The 21,160-nt window shown below is 44.5% G+C and overlaps 1 protein-coding gene across 1 annotated transcript in view; it reads right to left on the reverse strand.

Annotated features, from left to right (window-relative positions):
- LOC124796431 (somatostatin receptor type 2-like) overlaps nt 1-21,160 on the reverse strand; it is a 715,939-nt gene that overhangs the window by 223,206 nt on the left and 471,573 nt on the right. The window lies entirely within an intron of this gene.

Raw genomic sequence — 21,160 nt, forward strand, 5'->3', positions numbered from 1 at the left:
CGAGTATGTCAAAGAGCGTTTGGCGGTCTATGGAGTCATACGCTTTTTTTGAAGTCAACAAAGGTAACTACCGTGTTTCTCGTCTGACTTTCAAAAGTGTTCTCAAGTTCCAGATCTGTTCTATGCCTGACTTCCTCTTCTGAAGCCTGCCTGGTATTCCGCTATTTGCGGATCTGCTTGTGGTTCTAGTCTATTTAATAGCACCTTTGAGAGAATTTTATATGTAACTGGTACTAGAGAAATACCTCTGTAATTATTTGGATCTGACTTACCACCCTTTTTATGTAGGGGATGGATCAAAGCACATTTCCATTCCTCTGGCAACTTCTCTGTGACCCAAATTTCTGAGATAATCTTACAAATTTGCTTGGTGATGTTTTCATCTTGGAGCTTCCAGATCTCGGCAATAATACCATCTTCTCCTGCTGCTCTGTTATTTTGCATTTGTTTGATGATTCTCTCTATCTCTTCCATCGGGGGTGGATTAGAATCTGGGTTGGTTGTGGCCACTATTATTACTATTTATAATTATTATCATCACTAACTGTTGGCTGTGTCTGCAATCACATACTGGTAGTTTTCTAATGATGAGTGGTGGCGAGTAAATAAGCTACTGTAGATGCAATAACATCAGCTGCCCTCATGCGCCAGCCTGTTCGGCTAAGCAGAGCTCGTGGACGCACGCCCCTCTCCCCCGCCCACTCGCTCCCTAGCTGTCCCAAAGCACGATGCGTCGGCACGCGCAGTGTGAGTGCTGAGCAGTGCGTACAGACAGGCATAAGCAGGAGCGCGCATCTATGTACTGCGCTCATTGAAGTAGGTACATATTTTACAACGCGTACAGCATACAACAAATAGTGTGAAAGTGTGGAGTAAACACAATTAAGATTTGTAGCTAGTGTCTTCATTACTTAGTATTGTATCATGCAACATATGCAACCCAATAAAAACAATTCACATATATGATAAAGATCAGAAGTAAAAGAGTAAATATTTCTTCCTAATCCACGTAATATTCTTCAAATAAATAATTATCATGCACTACGCACTTTATAAAGTAGTCTATGTTCTGCCTCACGGTTCACACTATTTCTATACCAGATTTCGTCAAAATGGTTTCGGCAGGCTAGTGGACAACAGAGAATTACTTTCGAATTTATCATATTATTGTCGGTAAAACTTTCAATTCGATAACTTTTTTATCCGTGATCTGATTTGATGCAAATAAAGTCTATGCGGTGCACCAAACTGCGATCAGGTTTTTTGCGAAAACCCCATGAAAGTTCTTGTACTAGTTATGGAGAAGCGAGTTCAAAGAGACAGGTTCAAATGGCTCTATGCACTATCGGACTTAACATCTGAGGTCACCAGTCCCCTAGACTTAGAACTACTTAAACATAACTAACCTAAGGACATCACACACATCCATGCCCGAGGCAGGATTCGAACCTGCGATCGTAGCAGTCACGCGGTTCCGGACTGAAATGCCTAGAACCGCTCGGCCACCGCGGCCGGAGGGTCATATTCAATTTTAAAGGTTAGATCCGAGCAAAATGCTCACAGTTGCTGTGAATGCTTCAGATTATGGCAGAGGCGCCATTTTGTCGCATCGACATCATGCTTCGGAACGACAAATTACGTTCGCTTCAAAGAAGCCGACAGTGGTACAAAGAAATTACAGCCAGATCGAGGAGGAGGCTCTAGCCATTATATTGGCGATCTAGAAATTTCGTGACTGTGTTTATGGAGGTAAATTTATTCTCCCCGTAGACCACAAGCCTTTAGCGTTTCTCTTGGTACCGAACAGTACTGTTCCTACACGGACGCTCAACGCTGCTTTAGTCGAATTACGGTTATGAAACTATATTCAGGTCCACAGCACATCTCGCGAACGCTAATTTGCTTTCAAGTCTGCCCATAAGGAAGATAAAATTTTTGACTCGGCAACTGACGTTTATTTTTCAATTGATATCAGTACTCAAGACAGCTGATACCACGATATGGCAGCTTTCTGTGTGTGTCGGCTGATGGACGTAATCATGTACACTATTGTGTTGTATTGCATTTGTGCCACATTCGTACAGAAATACAATGTATACCAGTCCACATGTACCAGCGATGTAATAAACTGTGAAATGAACCGTGAAGCGTCATATATGACTCACAACTGAAACTCAAAAATGGTTCAAATGGCTCTAAGCACTATGGGACTTAACATCTGAGGTAGCGGTCACGTGGTTCCAGATTGAAGCGCCTAGAACCGCACCAACTGAAATTGGCTAAATGAACACATAATAAAAAGATTACGGACTACGTGGACCACGTTCTGATTCTGATTTCTAATCGTGTTGCCACATTAATGTCTAGTGCGTCCCTGTCATGCAAGTGCTTAAGTTGATAGCTACTGCGTGCGATCTGCCACCTGTATGAGCAATGGCAATAAACATATTTTGAGCTACCGTGCATGCTTGCGGTGAATTAACAGAGGCGTTCATTTACAACATTCCAAACAAAAAGTATCTGGACACCTATTAGTCATTAATAAAGGATGTGTACTACACCCTTCGATTTATGGCGGCTATGACTCTGCAGACACGTTCAGTGTGGCGTATGAACGTCTGTGGAGCATTCTTACGGGAGAGCCGAAATCAGTGAAGCGCTGCGGTCTGAATCATACCAAAGGAGTCCTCTTAGATTGAGGTCGGTACCGAGGTCAAACCAGGCCACGTCAGGTATGTTATCGTCCCCAAACCAATGCCTCATAGATGCTGGTTTATGATGTGGTGCAGTGCTGTGCTGATACAATCATTGTCTTCCAACTGTTTCTCTACATGCACGTTTAACAGGCCGGCCGGAGTGGCCGTGCGGTTCTAGGCACTACAGTCTGCAACCGCGAGACTGCTACGGTCGTAGGTTCGAATCCTGCCTCGGGCATGGATGTGTGTGATGTCCTTAGGTTAGTTAGGTTTAAGTAGTTCTAAATTCTAGGGGACTGATGACCTCAGAAGTTGAGTCCCATAGTGCTCAGAGCCATATGAGCCACATTTAACAAATTAAAACCATTTTTGCTAGACGCCACATTTTTTATGACATGTGATCCTAGCAAAATGGTGACAATGATGTAATATGAGTTCATATCCTACCGCATTTAGCATTTTCTTTAACGCAATAAGGGGACCACAACCTAACCTCGACTGCGGTCGCAGGTTCGAATCCTGCCTCGGGCATGGATGTGTGTGATGTCCTTAGGTTAGCTAGGTCTAAGTAGTTCTAAGTTGTGGGGGACGGATGACCTCAGATGTTAAGGCCCACAGCACTCAGGGCTATTTGAACAAGTTCAGATGGAAAAGGATAACGTGTACCATCTCGTGACTAATACAATAATTATTAGCCGGCATGGCGGCTCAGCGTGTTCGGTCAGAGGGGTAGCTGCCCTCTGTAATAAGAAGACTGAGTTAATGGATCGACGACCAACGTAATGGGTGTCTTATGACGTCCGCCCCGAGCAGATGCAACGAACGAAAACGGACAAAACGAGATTTAAAAAAAAAATGGGGTCAGTGGGACAGAATGTCAGTCCTTCAATCCTAAGGCCTCGGGTTTGATTCCCGGCTGGGTCGGCGATTTTCTCCGCTCAGGGACTGGGTGTTGCGTTGTCCTGATCATCGTCATTTCATCCCCATCGACGCACAAGTCGCCGAAGTGGCGTCAAATCGAAAGACTTGCACCCGGCGAACGGTCTACCCGACGGGAGGCCCTAGTCACACGACATTTTATTTTTACCCCCATATTCTAACTCCATGTGGCACTATACATCAAGGCGGGTAACGTTCTGCAGGTATTATCCAAACCCAAACTCTTCCTTCGGACTGACACTGGGTATAGCGTGATTCATCATTCCAGATCACTGTCCGGTGAGTTGGCACAAATGGTTCAAATGGCTCTGAGCACTATGGGACTCAACTGCTGAGGTCATTAGTCCCCTAGAACTTAGAACTAGTTAAACCTAACTAACCTAAGGACATCACAAACATCCATGCCCGAGGCAGGATTCGAACCTGCGACCGTAGCGGTCTTGCGGTTCCAGACTGCAGCGCCTTTAACCGCACGGCCACTTCGGCCGGCTGTCCGGTGAGTTGCTCTTCACAGCAATTCAAGTGTCTCCTGACACTGGCTACACAATCATGTGGCTTATGAGTAGCTGCTCGACCTTTGTACCCCTTCTCTTTAAGTCCCTACGCTCAGTCACTGTGCTGGTTGGACAGCCGGTAGCCCTTTGGATCTCCCGAGCGATTCCCTCCGCTGATTTTATGCGATTTTTTTACAACCACCATCCGGTATTCTTGGCGGTCCTTGTCTATTCGTACACGAGTCTGCTTGCCTTTGGCTTAGCTGTATTTGTTCCACCGATCGTGCACTTCACAGTCAATCTTCAAAAGTCGACTTGGGTGGCTCTAAAGGGTTGAAAAGTCCATCATGGCTTTGTTACTCAGGTGACGTCCAATTAGTAGCTCACGCTGGAAGACACTGGACTCTCCCGACCAACCCATTATGCTGTTGTTACTTCTCTACTAAGAATACCCACCAGCTCCTTTGGTACTGACGGATCTACATCTACATCAACATTTATACTCCGCAAGCCATCCAACGGTGTCTACTGTAACATTGGAGGCGCATTACATAGAGGTGTCGTGAAACTTATGATCAGATTGTATTCTTTTCAGTACCATCATTTTCGATAGGGGATTTAATAAATTTTTTTATTGACGTGCTTTCCTCGCCCGTTGTTGCTTTCCATTTGAGTTACATTCACATCTCTTCTCCGTCAGCCACCTTACGATTGTGACTACTTTGGGTCCCACTATCACTTCCGCTCTTTCTGAATAATGGGTGGGCAGAACGACTCTCGGTGAAGCTCCATATGAGCCCTAATTTAATTGACTTTCCCATAGTGGGACTCTTATATGGGAGGAAGTAAGGAGAGGCGCACAGCAGTCAGTCACAATCCCATTAGTTTTTATTATTCTTGTAAATCTAGATTTCGGCTACAAATAGCCATCTTCAGTGCTAAAATACAAAGAACTGTTACAGAATCAAAATTAATTTACTTTACATAGAACAATAAGTAATCATCCAAAAGCACCTATCCACTCTGGTCACCATACTATTTTCGTTATAATTTTTCCTTGTATTTTAGCACTGAAGATGGCTATTCATAGCCGAAATCTAGATTTGCAAGCATAATAAAAATTAATGGGATTTCTGTGTGCCTCCCCTTCCTTACAATCTACGGTCGCTGTGCACAACGGTTCCAGATGAAATCAAAGTTGGTTGTGGCAGGATGTATTATATTATCTAACTGTGTAACTAAGCTCTCTGAATTTCAGCAGTGGACCTTTCAGTGGTGCATAACGCCTCTCTGGTAGCGTCTGACAATGGAGCTTCATGAGCATCTCATCAATGCTCTCGTACTTGCGAAGTGAACAGATATACTAATCCTACCTGGTAAGTGTCCCAAACGGCAAGAATAGTCGAACAAGGACTACGTGAGATAGTTCTTTCATGGGCGGGTTACATTTACGTAGCACTCTTCCGCTGAACATCAGCGTGGGATCTGCTCTTGGTAGAAGTACTTTTATGTGGTCATTCCACTTTATGAGTCTCCACACGGTTACTCCTAGATATTTTACAGTTGTTACTGTTCCCAGTGTTTTATCGCCAATAGTAAAATCGAGCAGTCAACTGTCTTTCCGCCTATCTATATGCAATGCGTTTCACATTCATTTATGCTCTGAGGTCTGCACACTGAGGACTGCGCACTGAGCTAGGTGAGGCTTTTAAGGACGATGATGATGCGTACAGGAACACGGCAACGTCAGAAGACTATTGTGAAATGCAGGAAGGCCTATGAAGTACCGATGATTGGTGCAGCGTCTGGCCATTGCCTCTTAACGTAATTAAATTTAACATACTGCGCATTAATAGGCGAAGAGACACATTATTATTCGATTATGTTATTGGTGAAAGCTCATGGAAACAGTAACAACCGTATAATACTTATGAGTAACTGACCATAGCGACCTAAAGTGCATTGTCCACGTAAAACTAGTTGTAGGAAAAGCAGACGCCAGGATGAGATTTACTGGAAGAAAATAATTCGTGCTCGAAAGACGTGGCTTATAAAAAACTTGTTCGACCGATTCTTGAGTGCTATTCATCAGTCTGGGATCCTTATGAAGTAGGATTGGCACAAACGATGGAGAAGATTTAATGAAGAGCGGCACTTTTTGTCACGGTATCGTTTAATCTGCGCGAGAGCATGACCAACAGTCTCAACAAACTCCGATAGTAGTCGGTACAAGACAGGCATTGTGCGTCACGAAGGGGCTTACTGTTGGTCTTCCGAGAGCCTATGACCCAGAAAGAGTCGAGTAGAATACTACTCCCCCCTCTCATGTGTCTCGTGAAATGTCCACGATCAGAAACTCAGGAGAATTGTAGCTCATACAGAAGTCTGTAGTGTTCTTCCCACACACCATTCGCGAAAGCAGCACAGAAGAGGAAAGCGGTGGGGATATTGCCACATTGTAGTTTATGCAGTATATAAGTAGATGCAGACGTTCAATAGCGAGTCGTTGCAACAGGAGTTGATCCTCTCTCACACTCTCCACGCTTCGCCCTATTTTGTGGTATTACAATTTTCAAACTGCTTTGGGTTGTACTCCACATCTTTGGCAATACACATTTTTATACATAGCACCAAGAAGTTGATAAAATGTTTATCTTGCTGCAACTAGGTTCGATTGACTATACGTGGCAGACTTCATGGCTTACAGGAGTATATATTATTATCTGTTACATGCTAACGTCCACTGTTGTACAGCTAGATATGTAAGATATTTTACTATAATCGTCATGCGGTAGACGCCATTTTAAACTTTAATCTGCCAGATGATGACATAAATCGGCGAAATTCGTTGCAGGATAGTAAAAATTTTAGCAGCCATTTTGTGATTTATGTACAAAGGTCTGATTTTTTTTTTTTTTTTTTTTTTTTTTTAAACTATTCTATGATTGAATCATTTCTCGTCCAACAAAATTTTTTCCCCTACTCTTGTAGAAGAACACCATGCTCTTCTAAGTCTTCGCTATACAGGGTGGTCCATTGATTGTGACCGGGCCAAATATCTCACGAAATAAGCGTCAAATGAATAAACTACAAAGAACGGAACTTGTCTAGCTTAAAGGGGGAAACCAGATACCGCTATGGTTGGCCCGCTAGATGGCGCTGCCATACGTGAAACGGATTTTAAAAAATGGCTCTGAGCACTATGGGACTTAACATCTGAGGTCATCAGTCCCATAGAACTTAGAACTACGTAAACTTAACTAACCTAAGGACATCACACACAGCCATGCCCAAGGCAGGATTCGAACCTGCGACCGTAGCAGTCTCGCGGTTCCGGACTGAAGCGCCTAGAACCGCACGGCCATCGCGGCCGGCCAAACGGATATCAACTGCGTTTTTTTAAATGGGAACCCCCATTTCTTATTACATATTCGTGTAGTACGTAAAGAAATATGAATGTTTTAGTTGGACCACTTTTTTCGCTTTGTGATAGATGGCGCTGTAACAGTCACAAACATATGGCTCACAATTTTAGACGAACAGTTGGTAACAGGTAGGTTTTTTAAATTAAAATACAGAACATAGGTACGTTTGAACATTTTATTTCCGTTGTTACAATGTGATACATGTAACTTTGTGAACTATCATTTCTGAGAACGCATGCTATTACAGCGTGATTACCTGTAAATACCACATTAATGCAATAAATGCTCAAAATGATGTCTGTCAACCTCAGTGCATTTGGCAATACGTGTAACGACATTCCTCTCAACAGCGAGTAGGTCGCCTTCCGTAATTGAGAATGCGCTGACGCATGTTGTCAGGCGTTGTCAGTGGATCGCTGTAGCAAATATCCTTCAACGTTTCCCACAGAAAGAAATCCGGGGACGTTAGATCCGGTGAACGTGCGGGTCATGGTATGGTGCTTCGACGACCAATCCACCTGCCATGAAATATGCTATTCAATATCGCTTCAACAGCACGCGAGCTATGTGCCGGACATCCCTCATGTTGGAAGTACATCGCCATTCTTTCATGTAGTGAAACATCTTGTAGTAACATCGGTAGAACGTTACGTAGGAAATCAGCATACATTGCATCATTTAGACTGCCATCGATAAAATGGGGGCCAATTATCAAATGGTTCAAATGGCTCTGAGCACTATGGGACTTAGCTTCTGAGGTCACCTGTCCCCTAGAACTTAGAACTACTTAAGCCTAACTAACCTAAGGACATCACACACAACCATGACCGAGGCAGGATTCGAACCTGCGACCGTAGCGGTCACGCGGTTCCAGATTGTAGCGCCTAGAACCGCTCGGCCACTCCGGCCGGCGCCAATTATCCTTCCTCCCATAATGCCGCACCATACATTAACCCGCCAAGGTCGCTGATGTTCCACTTGTCGCAGCCATCGTGGATTTTCCGTTGTCCAATGCCGGTTTACATTACCGCTGTTGGTGAATGACGCTTCGTCGCTAAATAAAACGCGTGCAGGAAATCTGTCATCGTCCCGTAATTTCTCTCGTGCCCAGTAACGGAACTGTACACGACGTTCAAAGTCGTCCCATGGAATTCCTGGTGGATAGAAATATGGTGCGGGAGCAATCGATGTGACTGGGTGTTGTGTGATGTCATTAGGTTAGTTAGGTTTAAGTAGTTCTAAGTTCTAGGGAACTGATGACCATAGATGTTAAGTCCCATAGTGCTCAGAGCCATTTGAACCATTTTGCAATCGATGTTGATGTAGCATTCTCAACACCAACGTTTTCGAGATTCCCTATTCTCTCGCAATTTGTCTGCTACTGATGTGCGGATCAGCCGCGACAGCAGCTAAAACACCTACTTGGGCATCATCATTTGTTGCAGGTAGTGGCTGACGTTTCACATGTGGCTGAACACTTCCTGTTTCCTTAAATAACGTAACCATCCAGCGAACGGTCCGGACACTTGGATGATGTCGTCCAGGATACCGAGCAGCATACGTAGCCATACATCAACACGATATCGAGCTTTTCCGCAATTGATAAACGCTCCATTTTACACGGGTAATGTATCGCGAAGCAAATACCGTCCGCACTGGCGGAATGTTACGTGATACCGCGTACTTATACGCTTGTGACTATTACAGCGCCATCTATCACAAAGCGAAAAAAGTGGTCCAACTAAAATATTGAAATTTCTTTACGTACTACACGATTATGTAATAAAAACTGGGGGTTCGTATTTTTTAAAAACGCAGTTGAAATCAGTTTGACCTATGGCAGCGCCATCTAGCGGGCCAACCATAGCGCCATCTGGTTCCCCCTTCAAGCTAGACGAGTTTCGTTCTTTGTAGTTTTTTCGTTTGATGCTTATTTCGTGAGACATTTGGTCCGGTCACTATCAATGGACCACCCTGTATTTTATTGATGTTGTGACGTCTTGTAGAGGTAAAATCACAATGCCTCCACAAATCTCTGCTGCTCTGCGCAGAACAGAGTATTCATCTCTAGACAAATCAGGTGGACAAATCACCGGTAGTATATCTTTCGAGCTGTGAAAATGTACGACTGGCGACGGGCCATTGGTGCGGGGCTGGGAAAGCGGAGGATCTATTAGGGAGTTCAAAGCGGCGCAGGCGGTGACAAGACGGCGTCCGTGGGCGTGGCCGGCCAGCTACACCTGCTCGGTACGAACTCCCGTCCCTCACTTGCGAAACCGGCTGACAGGGGTTGCCGCCGCCGCTGCCCCACCTGCCGATATTAATGGAGCAGTTCGTCAGAGCGGAGGCGCAGCCGCCACAGCCGCGGCACTTTTACTGGCCGGCCGCTCCGTTTGAAGCCGCGCTGGACGCATCCTGGAGGGACGTATGCCAGCGCCGCGCTAATGGGGCAAGCCGGCAGCCTCGGCGTCGGCGAGTACGCACGCCGGCTTGCGAAATGAGCTCTGCGAGTGTGCAGCCGGTCGCTTCGCTGTCGTTTCTAAAGACTTACCGAGCACCCTACCCAAGCTCTGTCGCTGTCTTGCAACAACGAATTATGTCTTTCATCAATAAATTAAGCCCGAAGGTTTAGTCTGAATGCGTTACTTATCACCTCCTTGAAAAAATGATTCTTTTAGTTCATTTTTTTGCGTATGATGATACATGTCTGCAGTCATACTTCGAAATCCACACTCTGCAATAACGTAGCACGCCGCTAGAGAAATCAAAATGACACAGCCAACATATACCGTAAACAAGAGATGTCCAACTTTCTTTTGGCTCGTTTGAAAAATGTTGAAATGTGTGTGAAATCATATGTGAATAAACTGCTAAAGCCATCAGTCCCTAAGCGTACACACTACTTAACCTAAATTATCCTAAGGACAAACACACACACCCATGCCCGAGGGCGGACTCGAACTTCCGCCGGGACCAGCCGCACAGTCCACGACTGCAGCGCCTTAAAATGGTTCAAATGGCTCTGAGCACTATGGGACTCAACTGCTGCGGTCATCAGTCCCCTAGAACTTAGAACTACTTAAACCTAACTAACCTAAGGACATCACATACACCCATGCCCGAGGCAGGATTCGAACCTGCGACCGTAGCAACAGTGCGGTTCCGGACTGGAGCGCCTAGAACCGAACGGCCACCGCGGCCAGCTGCAGCGCCCTAGACCGCTCGGCTAATCTCGAGCGGCTGGCTCGTTTCACTACAATACAAACGTCTAAAAAATGACATTGACAAGGAGTGCAAACTGTGTTAGCAAAAAAAGGTCCAAATGGCTGTGAGCACTATGGGACTTAACTTCTGAGGTCATCAGTCTCCTAGAACTGAGAAATACTTAAACCTAACTAACCTAAGGACATCACAAACATCCATGCCCGAGGCAGGATTCGAACCTGTAACCGTAGCGGTCGCTCGGTTTCAGACTGTAGCGCCTAGAACCGCTCGGCCACCCCGGCCGGCTCTGTTAGCAGGAATGGCTAGAGGACAAATGTAAAGATATAGAAGAACATACACTGAAGCGCCAAAGAAACTGGTATAGGCACGTTGTAAGTAGGCTGTTTAGGTTTTCTTATTGCTAACGCCACGTAGTGCTCTGTATGAAAAATGACTGGCTGTGCTGTGTGCAGTCTGTGGCTAGTTTGCATTGTTGTCTGCCATTGTAGCGTTGGGCAGTTGGCTGTTAACAGCGCGTAGCGTTGCACAGTTGGAGGTGAGCCGCCAGCAGTGGTGGGCGTGGGGAGAGAGATGGCGGAGTTTTGAAATTTGTAAGACTGGATGTCATGAACTGCTATATATATTATGACTTTTCAACACTCTTTAATGATGTATTTTGTACCTTTTTTAATTGTATTGTTATGTTAAAAAATTGTAATTGACACCAGTTCATCATATTATTAACTTGTAAGTTCCATTTCACTGCACACGTTTCTGTTGGTCATAGTATATGGACAATATGTGAGAAGTAGGGACTGCTAGTGTTTGCACGTGTGTTAATAATTCAGCAAGGGACTGGATAACAGCATTGCTGGTTCTACGGACAATTCCAGAAACTTTGTGAGTGCACAAGTGGTGGCTATGGACTTGCTATATTATCCGCAAGACTCTTCAATGGTGATTGTGCACCTGCACAGTCACAACAGATGGCTGCTGGCCATCTCTACAAGGACTACAGTGGGTCTGCATCTTTGATGACCCACCAATACCATTATTTCTACAAGGACTACAGTGGGTCTACACCTTTGCTGACTCACCAGTATCATTATTTCTACAAGGACTGCAGTGGGTCTGCACCTCTGGTGGCCCACCAATACCATTATCTCTACAAGGACTACAGTGGGTCTGCACCTCTGGTGGCCCACCAATACCGTGCTCTCTATCAGGACTACAGTGGGTCTACTCTGCGATGACCTACCTACCAATATTCTTCAAAACTTCGAATGACTACGCTGTGGGTTTGCTCTGTTGTGACCCATTACCTGTCTGCATGTCAAGAGTCAGCATTGTCTTTCTGTTGGAAGGACAACACTACTTCCTTAAGACTGCGTGGAAATCCACTACTTCCTTGTGCATTGTCTTTTACTGCTCAGACTTTGAGAAAAGAAACGGCAGTTTTACTGTGATGAATGATCAGGACTGTCTTTATGGAGTGTGAGAAAATTTTAGCTTTTGGCCAACATTGCATTAATAAGTGTGTGCATTTGATATCTTTCTTACTGTAATTACGAAAATTTTTTCAAATCTGTACTGGCCAGTGCCCAAAACAATTTGTAAAATTTTTTGTGGGGAGCATGGGTGCTATGTAAGTAGGCTGTTTAGGTTTTCTTATTGGTAACGCCACGTAGCGCTCTGTATGAAAAATGACTGGCTGTGCTGTGTGCAGTCTGTGGCTAGTTTGCATTGTTGTCTGCCATTGTAGCGTTGGGCAGTTGGCTGTTAACAGCGTGTAGCGTTGCGCAGTTGGAGGTGAGCCGCCAGCAGTGGTGGATGTGGGGAGAGAGATGGCGGAATTTTGAAATTTGTAAGACTGGATGTCATGAACTGCTATGTATATTATGACTATTAAGGTAAATACATTGTTTGTTCTCTATCAAAATCTTTCATTTGCTAAGTATGCCTATCAGTAGTTAGTGCCCTCAGTAGTTAGAATCTTTTATTTAGCTGGCAGTAGTGGCGCTCGCTATATTGCAGTAGTTCGAGTAACGAAGATTTTTGTGAGGTAAGTGATTTGTGAAAGGTATAGGTTAATGTTAGTCAGGGCCATTCTTTTGTAGGGATTATTGAAAGTCAGATTGCGTTGCGCTAAAAATATTGTGTGTCAGTTTAAGCACAGTCACGTATAATTGTTCAAAGGGGACGTTTCAACGTGTATTCAAATACAGAGATATCTAAACAGGCAAAATACGGCGCTGCGGTCAGCAACGCCTGTATAAGCCAACAAGTGTCTGTTGCAGTTCTTAGATCGGTTACTGCTGCTACAATGGTAGCTAATCAAGATTTAAGTGAGTTTGAACGTGGTGTTGTAGTCGGCGCACGAGCTATGGGATACAGCATTTCCGAGGAGCGATGAAGTGGGGATTTTCTCGTACGACCATCGCACGAGAATATCAGGAGTCCGGTAAAACGTCAAATCTCCGACATAGCTGCGGCCGGAAAACGATCCTGCAAGAACAGAATCAATGACGATTGAAGAAAATCGTTCAGCGTCACACAAGTGCAACACTTCCACAAATTCCAGCGGATTTCAATGCTGGGCCATCAAAAAGTGTCAGCGTGGAAACTATTTAACGAAACATGATCGATATGGGTTTTCGGAGCCGAAGGCCCACTCGTGTACCCTTGATGACAGCACGACAAATAACTTTGCGCTTCGCTTGCGCCCGTCAATACGGACGTTGGACTGCTGATGACTGGAAGCATGTTGAGTGATCGAATGAGTCTCCTTTAAAATTGTATAGAGCAGATGAACTTGTACGGTATGGAAACAGCCTGATGAATGCATGGATCCTGTATGTCAGCAGCGGACTGTTCAAGCTGATGGAGGCTCTGTAATGGTATGGGGCGTATGCAGTTGGGGTGATACGGGACCCCTGATACGTCTAGATACGTCTCTGGCAGCAGACACATACGTAAGTATCCTGTCTGATCACCTTCATCCATTCATGTCCGTTGTGCATTCCGACCTACTTGGGCAATTCCAGCAGGACAATGCGACACTCCACACGCCCAGAATTGCTACACGGTGGCTCCAGGAACACTCTTCTGAGTTAAAACATTCCATTGGCCACCAAACTCTCCAGACACGAATATTATTAAGCATATCTGGGATGCCTTGAAACGTACTGTTCAGAAGAGATCTCTACGCTCTCGTACTATTACGAATTTATGGACAGCCCCACAGGATTCATGGTGTCAAATCCCTCAAGCAATACTTCAGACATTACTCGAGTCCATGCCACGTCGTGTTGCGGCACTTCTGTGTGCTCGCAGGAGTCCTATACGATATTACGCAGGTGTACCTGTCTCTTTGGCTCTTCAGTGTAAGACTAGGAGAACGGAGATGACACCACCTACGTGAAAACTGAAGAGGCCTTTGGAGAAAAGGGAAGCAGCTGTATTAATATGAAGAGCTCATATCGAAAAGCAGTATAAGCAAAAAACAGAAATCTGAAATGTGGAAGAAGTATATAGAGGGTCTATGCAAGGGACATGAACTTAAGGGGAAGAGGACATAGATGTAGATGAGATTCGAGATATCACACTCCGAGAAGTATCTGGCAGAACACTGAAAGGCTTAAGCAGAAACAAGGACCCTAGAGTAGACGACATTGTCAGAACTACTGACATCCTTGGGAGAGCGAGCCGTGAGAAACTATTCCAGCTGTTGTGCTAGGTGTATGAAACAGGCGAAATACCTTCAGGCTTCAAGAAGAATGTAATAAGTCCATTTCTAAGGACATCAGTTGGTGACAACTGTGAATATTACACAAGTCTCAGTTTAAAAGCCATGGCTGCAAAATACTAATATGAATTATTTACAAAAGAATGGAAAAGCTGGTAGAATCCGACATCTGGGAAGATCAGTTTGGGTTCCAGAGAAATGTTGGAACACTTGAGACAGTGCTGATCCTACGACTTACCTTAGAACGTTAAGAAAAGATAAATCTATGTTTATAGCATTGAAAACTTAGAGAAAGCCCTCCCGGTTAGCCGTTCGGTCTATCACACGGCTTTCCGGAGCCGTAAGGAGCACCTGGTCGTGGTCGGGTGAGTCGGCCAGTCTGTGGATGGTTTTTAGGCAGTTTTCCATCTGCCTCAGGGAATTCTGGCTGGTTCCTCTTATTCTGCCTCAGCTACACTATGTCGGCGGTTGCTGCACAAACAAGTTCTCCACGTAAGCATACACCACCATTACTCTACCACGCAAACATAGGGGTTAAACTCGTCTGGTGTGAGACGTTCCCTGGAGGGGTCCACCGGGGGCCGAACCAAACAATATCACTGAAAGAGTGGTTCAGTGTGGCACGGCGGAGGGGTGAAGTGGACTGTGGTAGTGATCGTGTGGTTGTGGACCACTGCGGCTGCAGCGGGGCCGGAGCCTCTCCGTCATTAACATACAAATTTAGAGAAAGGTTTTGACAATGTAGACTGCAATACGCTCTTTGAAATTCAAAAGGTAGCAGCGGTAAAATAAAGGGAGCGAATGACTATTTACAACTTGTACAGAATCCAGATGGCATTTATAGCACTCAAAGACCTTGAAAGGGAAGCAGTGGTTGAGAAGGGAATGAGACAAGGTTGTAGTCTGTCTCCTATGGCATTCGATCTGTGCATTGAACAAACAGTAAAGGAAACAAAAGAAAAATTTGGAGTAGGAATTAAAGTTCAGGAGGAAGAAATAAAGAGTTTGAGGTTTGCCGATGACACTGTGATTCTGTCAGAGACAGCAAAGAACTTGGAAGAGCAATCGAACGGAATGAATAGCGTCTTGAAAGGACAACGTAAGATGAATAACAACGAAAGCAAAACAAGGATAATGGAATGCAGTAGAATTAAATCAGGCTAGGCTGCAGGAATTAGATTACGAAACGAGAAACTGAAAGTAGTCGATGAGTTTTGCTATTTGCACAGCAAAATAACTGATGAAGGCGGATGCAGAGAGGATCTAAAATGTAGACTGGAAATGGCAGGAAAAGTATTTCTGAAGAAGAGAAATTTGTTAAAATCGAATATAAAAAATGGTTCAAATGTCTCTGAGCACTATGGGGCTTAACATCTGTGGTCATCAGTCCCCTAGAACTTAGAACTACTTAAACCTAACTAACCTAAGGACATCACACACATCCATGCCCGAGGCAGGATTCGAACCTGCGACCGTAGCAGTCGCGCGGTTCCGGACTGAGCGCCTAGAACCGCTAGACCACCGCGGCCGACAAAATCGAATATAGATTTATGTTTTAGGAATTCTTTTCTGAAGATACTTGTCTAGAGTCTACCCATGTCTGGAAGTGAAACATGGACGATAAACAGTTTAGATAAAAAGAAAATGGAAGCTTTCGAAATGTGGTGCTATAGAAGAATTTTGAAGATTAGATGGATAGATCATGTAACTAATGAGGAGGTACTGAATAGAACTGAGGAGAAGAGAAATTTGTAACAGGACTTGACTAAAAGAAGGGGTCGGTTGATAGGATGCATTCTGAGACATCAAGGGATTATCACTTTAGTATTGGAGGGAAGTGTGGTGGGTGAAAATTATAGAGGGAGACCGAAAGATGAACACTGTAAGCAAATGGATGTAGTTTCCAGAAGTTATTCGGAGGGAGTCCTGCACAGAACAGAGTAGCATGGAGAGCCGCATCAAACTAGATTTCGGCCTAAAGACCACCACAACAGTAACAGCGGCGTGCTACGGTTTCGTAGCACGGATTTCATAGTAGGCCACAACTGCAGCTGTGTACCTGCACACAAACTAAAATGAATGACATAATAATTTTTTAAACTGATAATTAAAACCTTATGACTATATCTCGTACCTTAGACGTATTTTTATGGAGGGCAGGAAACGTACGATTACTTCAGCTGTAACGAAGGTTCTATTCAAGATTGCACATTAACTATATGCTAATGTTGCTTTCAGTCCGATGACTGGTTTGAACTACTACACCTACATCTATATTTACGCATCCCCACGCTAATCTGTTGTGTGGATCGTCTCTTCAAACCTAATGCAACCTACACCTATTTGAATTAGGTTAATGTTCATCTCGCTCTACAGTTTTACACTTCAGACACATCCCTTTACAACCAAGTTGATGATTCCTTGATGCTTCGGGATGTGTTCTACAAACCGATCCTTCTTTTACTCAATTGTCTTTCTTCTCAGTTTCATTCAGTGCCTCGTCATCAGTCACCCATGTAATCATAACTGTTTCGAATCGCCACATTTGAAAAGCTATTTTCTTCCTGTCTGGGTTTTTATTGCTCGGGTTTCACTTCCGTACTCCCGGCAAATACAGAAACGAAACGACATAACTTAATTTCGTGTTACACGGTAACAAATTTCTCTTTTTCAGAAACGTTTTCCTTGCTACTGCCAGTCTGCATTTTACACCCTTTCCAATTCGACTATTGCCAGTTATTTTCCTGCTCAAATAGCAAAACTCAGCTACTACCAAAAGCGTCTGATTACCTATTACTTTCCTTCTCCATCGTATGGTTTTATTCCTCTGGATTTCCTTACTCTTGTCTTACCTTTGTTGACATTCATCTTATAATCCCTGTAATCTATTTCTGATAAACTCAGCTTACAAATGCTTTGCCATCTCTGACAGCATGACCATAGCATCGGCAATTCTCCAAATTTTAATCTCTCCTGTCTGAACTTTAACTGACTTTCCGTATTTCTTACTACATGTTCTATCAGTAGACTGGGTAACATGGCAGATATACAACAACATTGCCTCGCTAGTGATTGTCCGTTCATATCCTTCGACTTTTATAACGGCCGTCTAGTTACGGATAACTTTGACTCTTAGTTTGAAGCCGGCCGGTGTGACCAAGCGTTTCTAGGCGCTTCAGTCTGTAACCGCGCGACCGCTACGGACGGAGGTTCGAATCCTACTTCGGCCATGGATGTGTGTGATGTCCTTAGGTTAGTTAGGTTTAAGTAGTTCTAAGTTCTAAGGGACTGATGACCTCAGATGTTAAGTTCCATAGTGCTCAGATCCATTTGAACCATTTTTCTTAGTTTGATCTTCTAAGTTTCAAACAGCGAATTCCAGGCAACGTTGCTATTAGGTTTAGTATACTAATGAGTAATGAAATTAAACATGTTTTGCGGTATTCCATTGTTGGATAAGTTTCATAGAGGTCTTGTGACATTGCGCCTATCTAGGCACACCGCTAGTGGGCGCGTCTGGAGAAACATGACTGACAATTAGTAAGTGACAGAGTTTGTCATGCACAGCTACAATGGTATAGTAGTCGATGGACAGCACCTCTGAACAGGTATCCACAAACCAATCATATACAACAGACTGCTTTTCAGCCACTTGTATGTACCTAATAAATTAATCTAAACCAACAACCAGGAGAACCAGGAGCAATCAAGGTCGTTCTTTGGTTGTCATAGTATACATTAAAATTGACTGTCTTGGTCGAAAGGCCTGTGATGGTGAAATAATGATGTAACTCTGTATAAGAGAGAAATGAAACTTACAGCACCTTTAGGGCCATATAAAATTCAAGAAAACCATCTGATAGGAGTTTAAGACGTTGAAACTGTTCACGTAGGGCCTCATCAGTTAGACAGTAAATTCAAAATCATTAAATTATAAAGAGCAACAAGTTTAGCGTTTCTTTTAAAATTACTAACTGCCGTGTAAATACCGCTACAGAAATCAACGAAGTGTCAAGGGACTACTTGCATCTACGTAGAAATACATGTCTATAACAACTGGGAATGAAGTTTACAATTTACAGAGAATTTCTGACTGCTAATAGCATAGTTAAGAAACTATAGTTCACATACTTAAGTAACTGGTGACACAAACGAATTAAAGTGACATTTCTCTGACGGTAACTAGTCGCTGGTTTTCGTGCGTTATCACAGCAAGGGACTGATGCATGTTGCAATATTAAAGTTATAATGAAGACAAGTAGTAAATCATTTTATTTTAGGAAAGGAAAGTAGTTTACAGTTTAGCGTCCCGTCAAAGACGCGATTAGAGATGGACCACAGGCTGCTATTCGGAGAGGATGGAAAACCGGGATACTTCTGATGAAGTATCCTGGTATTTGCCTTAAGCACTTTAAGGAAACCAGAGGAAACTTGAATCTGCGCGACTGGGCAGGGCTTTGAACCCCTGTCTCTGTGAACTGCAATCAAGTTGAAACGTTCCCTGTCGTCCTAAAGCTTCCGCAAACCCAGAGTTCGCCCGCTCTCTAGAGCTGTGTGGTGCTCGCTCTTTGACTACTGCTACGCAGACATCCTCCGACGCGTCTGTTGGCGATCCGGACTACACTGAGGCGTCAGAAGTGATGGGATACCCCCCAATACCGTATCTGACCTCCTTCCACCCGGCATGGTACAGGAGTTCGATGTGGCATAGACTCAACAAGTCGTTGGACGTCCTCTGCAGAAATATCGTTTTATGCTGCCTCTATAGCCGTCCATAATTGCGAAAGCGTTGCCTGTGCAAGCTGCTGTGCACAAACTGACCCCTCGACCATCTTCCATAAATATTTGATGGGGTTCCTGTCGCGCGATCTGAATGACCAAGTCAATCGCTCGAATTGTCCAGAACGTTCTTCAAACCAATCGCGAACACCTGTGGCTCGGTGACATGACATCATTGTTTGGGAACATTAAATCCATGAATGGCTGCAAATGATCTCCAAGTAGTCGAACATAACCATTTCCAGTCAACGATCGGTTCAGTTGGACTAGAGGACCCCTGACCAAGTCAATCGCTCGAATTGTCCAGAGTGAACTTCAAACCAATCGCGAACAACTGTGGCTCGGTGACGTGACATCATTGTAGGGGAACATGAAGTCCATGAATGGCTGCAAATGGTCTCCAAGTAGCCGAACATAACAATTTCCAGTCAACGATCGGTTCAGTTGGACTAGAGGACCCCTGACCAAGTCAATCGCTCGAATTGTCCAGAGCGAACTTCAAACCAATCGCGAACAACAGTGGCTCGGTGATGTGACATCATTGTAGGGGAACATGAAGTCCATGAATGGCTGCAAATGGTCTCCAAGTAGCCGAACATAACAACTTCCAGTCAACGATCGGTTCAGTTGGACTAGAGGACCCCTGACCAAGTCAATCGCTCGAATTGTCCAGAGCGAACTTCAAACCAATCGCGAACAACTGTGGCTCGGTGACGTGACATCATTGTAGGGGAACATGAAGTCCATGAATGGCTGCAAATGGTCTCCAAGTAGCCGAACATAACAATTTCCAGTCAACGATCGGTTCAGTTGGACTAGAGGACCCCTGACCAAGTCAATCGCTCGAATTGTCCAGAGCGAACTTCAAACCAATCGCGAACAACAGTGGCTCGGTGATGTGACATCATTGTAGGGGAACATGAAGTCCATGAATGGCTGCAAATGGTCTCCAAGTAGCCGAACATAACTTCCAGCCAACGATCGGTTCAGTTGGACTGGAGGACCCCTGACCAAGTCAATCGCTCGAATTGTCCAGAACGTACTTCAAACCAATCGCGAACAACTGTGGCTCGGTGACATGACATCGTTATTTGGGAACATTAAATCCATGAATGGCTGCAAATGATCTCCAAGTAGCCGAACATACAATTTCCAGTCAACGATCGGTTCAGTTGGACTAGAGGACCCCTGACCAAGTCAATCGCTCGAATTGTCCAGAGCGAACTTCAAATCAATCGCGAACAACTGTGGCTCGGTGACGTGACATCATTGTAGGGGAACATGAAGTCCATGAATGGCTGCAAATGGTCTCCAAGTAGCCGAACATAACAATTTCCAGTCAACGATCGGTTCAGTTGGACTAGAGGACCCCTGAACAAGTCAATCGCTCGAATTGTCCAGAACGTACTTCAAACCAATCGCGAACAACTGTGGCTCGGTGACGTGACATCATTGTTGGTCAATCGCTCGAATTGTCCAGAATGTTCTTCAAGCCAATCGCGAACACCTGTGGCTCGGTGACATGACATCATTGTTTGGGAACATTAAATCCATGAATGGCTGCAAATGATCTCCAAGTAGCCGAACATAACCATTTCCAGTCAACGATCGGTTCAGTTGGACTAGAGGACCCCTGGCCAAGTCAATCGCTCGAATTGTCCAGAACGTACTTCAAACCAATCGCGAACAACTGTGGCTCGGTGACATGACGTCGTTGTTTGGGAACATTAAATCCATGAATGGCTGCAAATGATCTCCAAGTAGCCAAACATAACCATTTCCAGTCAACGATTGGTTCAGTTGGACTAGAGGACCCCTGACCAAGTCAATCGCTCGAATTGTCCAGAGCGAACTTCAAACCAATCGCGAACAACTGTG

Source organism: Schistocerca piceifrons, chromosome 1 (assembly GCF_021461385.2).
Source record: "Schistocerca piceifrons isolate TAMUIC-IGC-003096 chromosome 1, iqSchPice1.1, whole genome shotgun sequence".
In the NCBI taxonomy this organism is placed as follows: Eukaryota; Metazoa; Arthropoda; class Insecta; order Orthoptera; family Acrididae; genus Schistocerca; species Schistocerca piceifrons.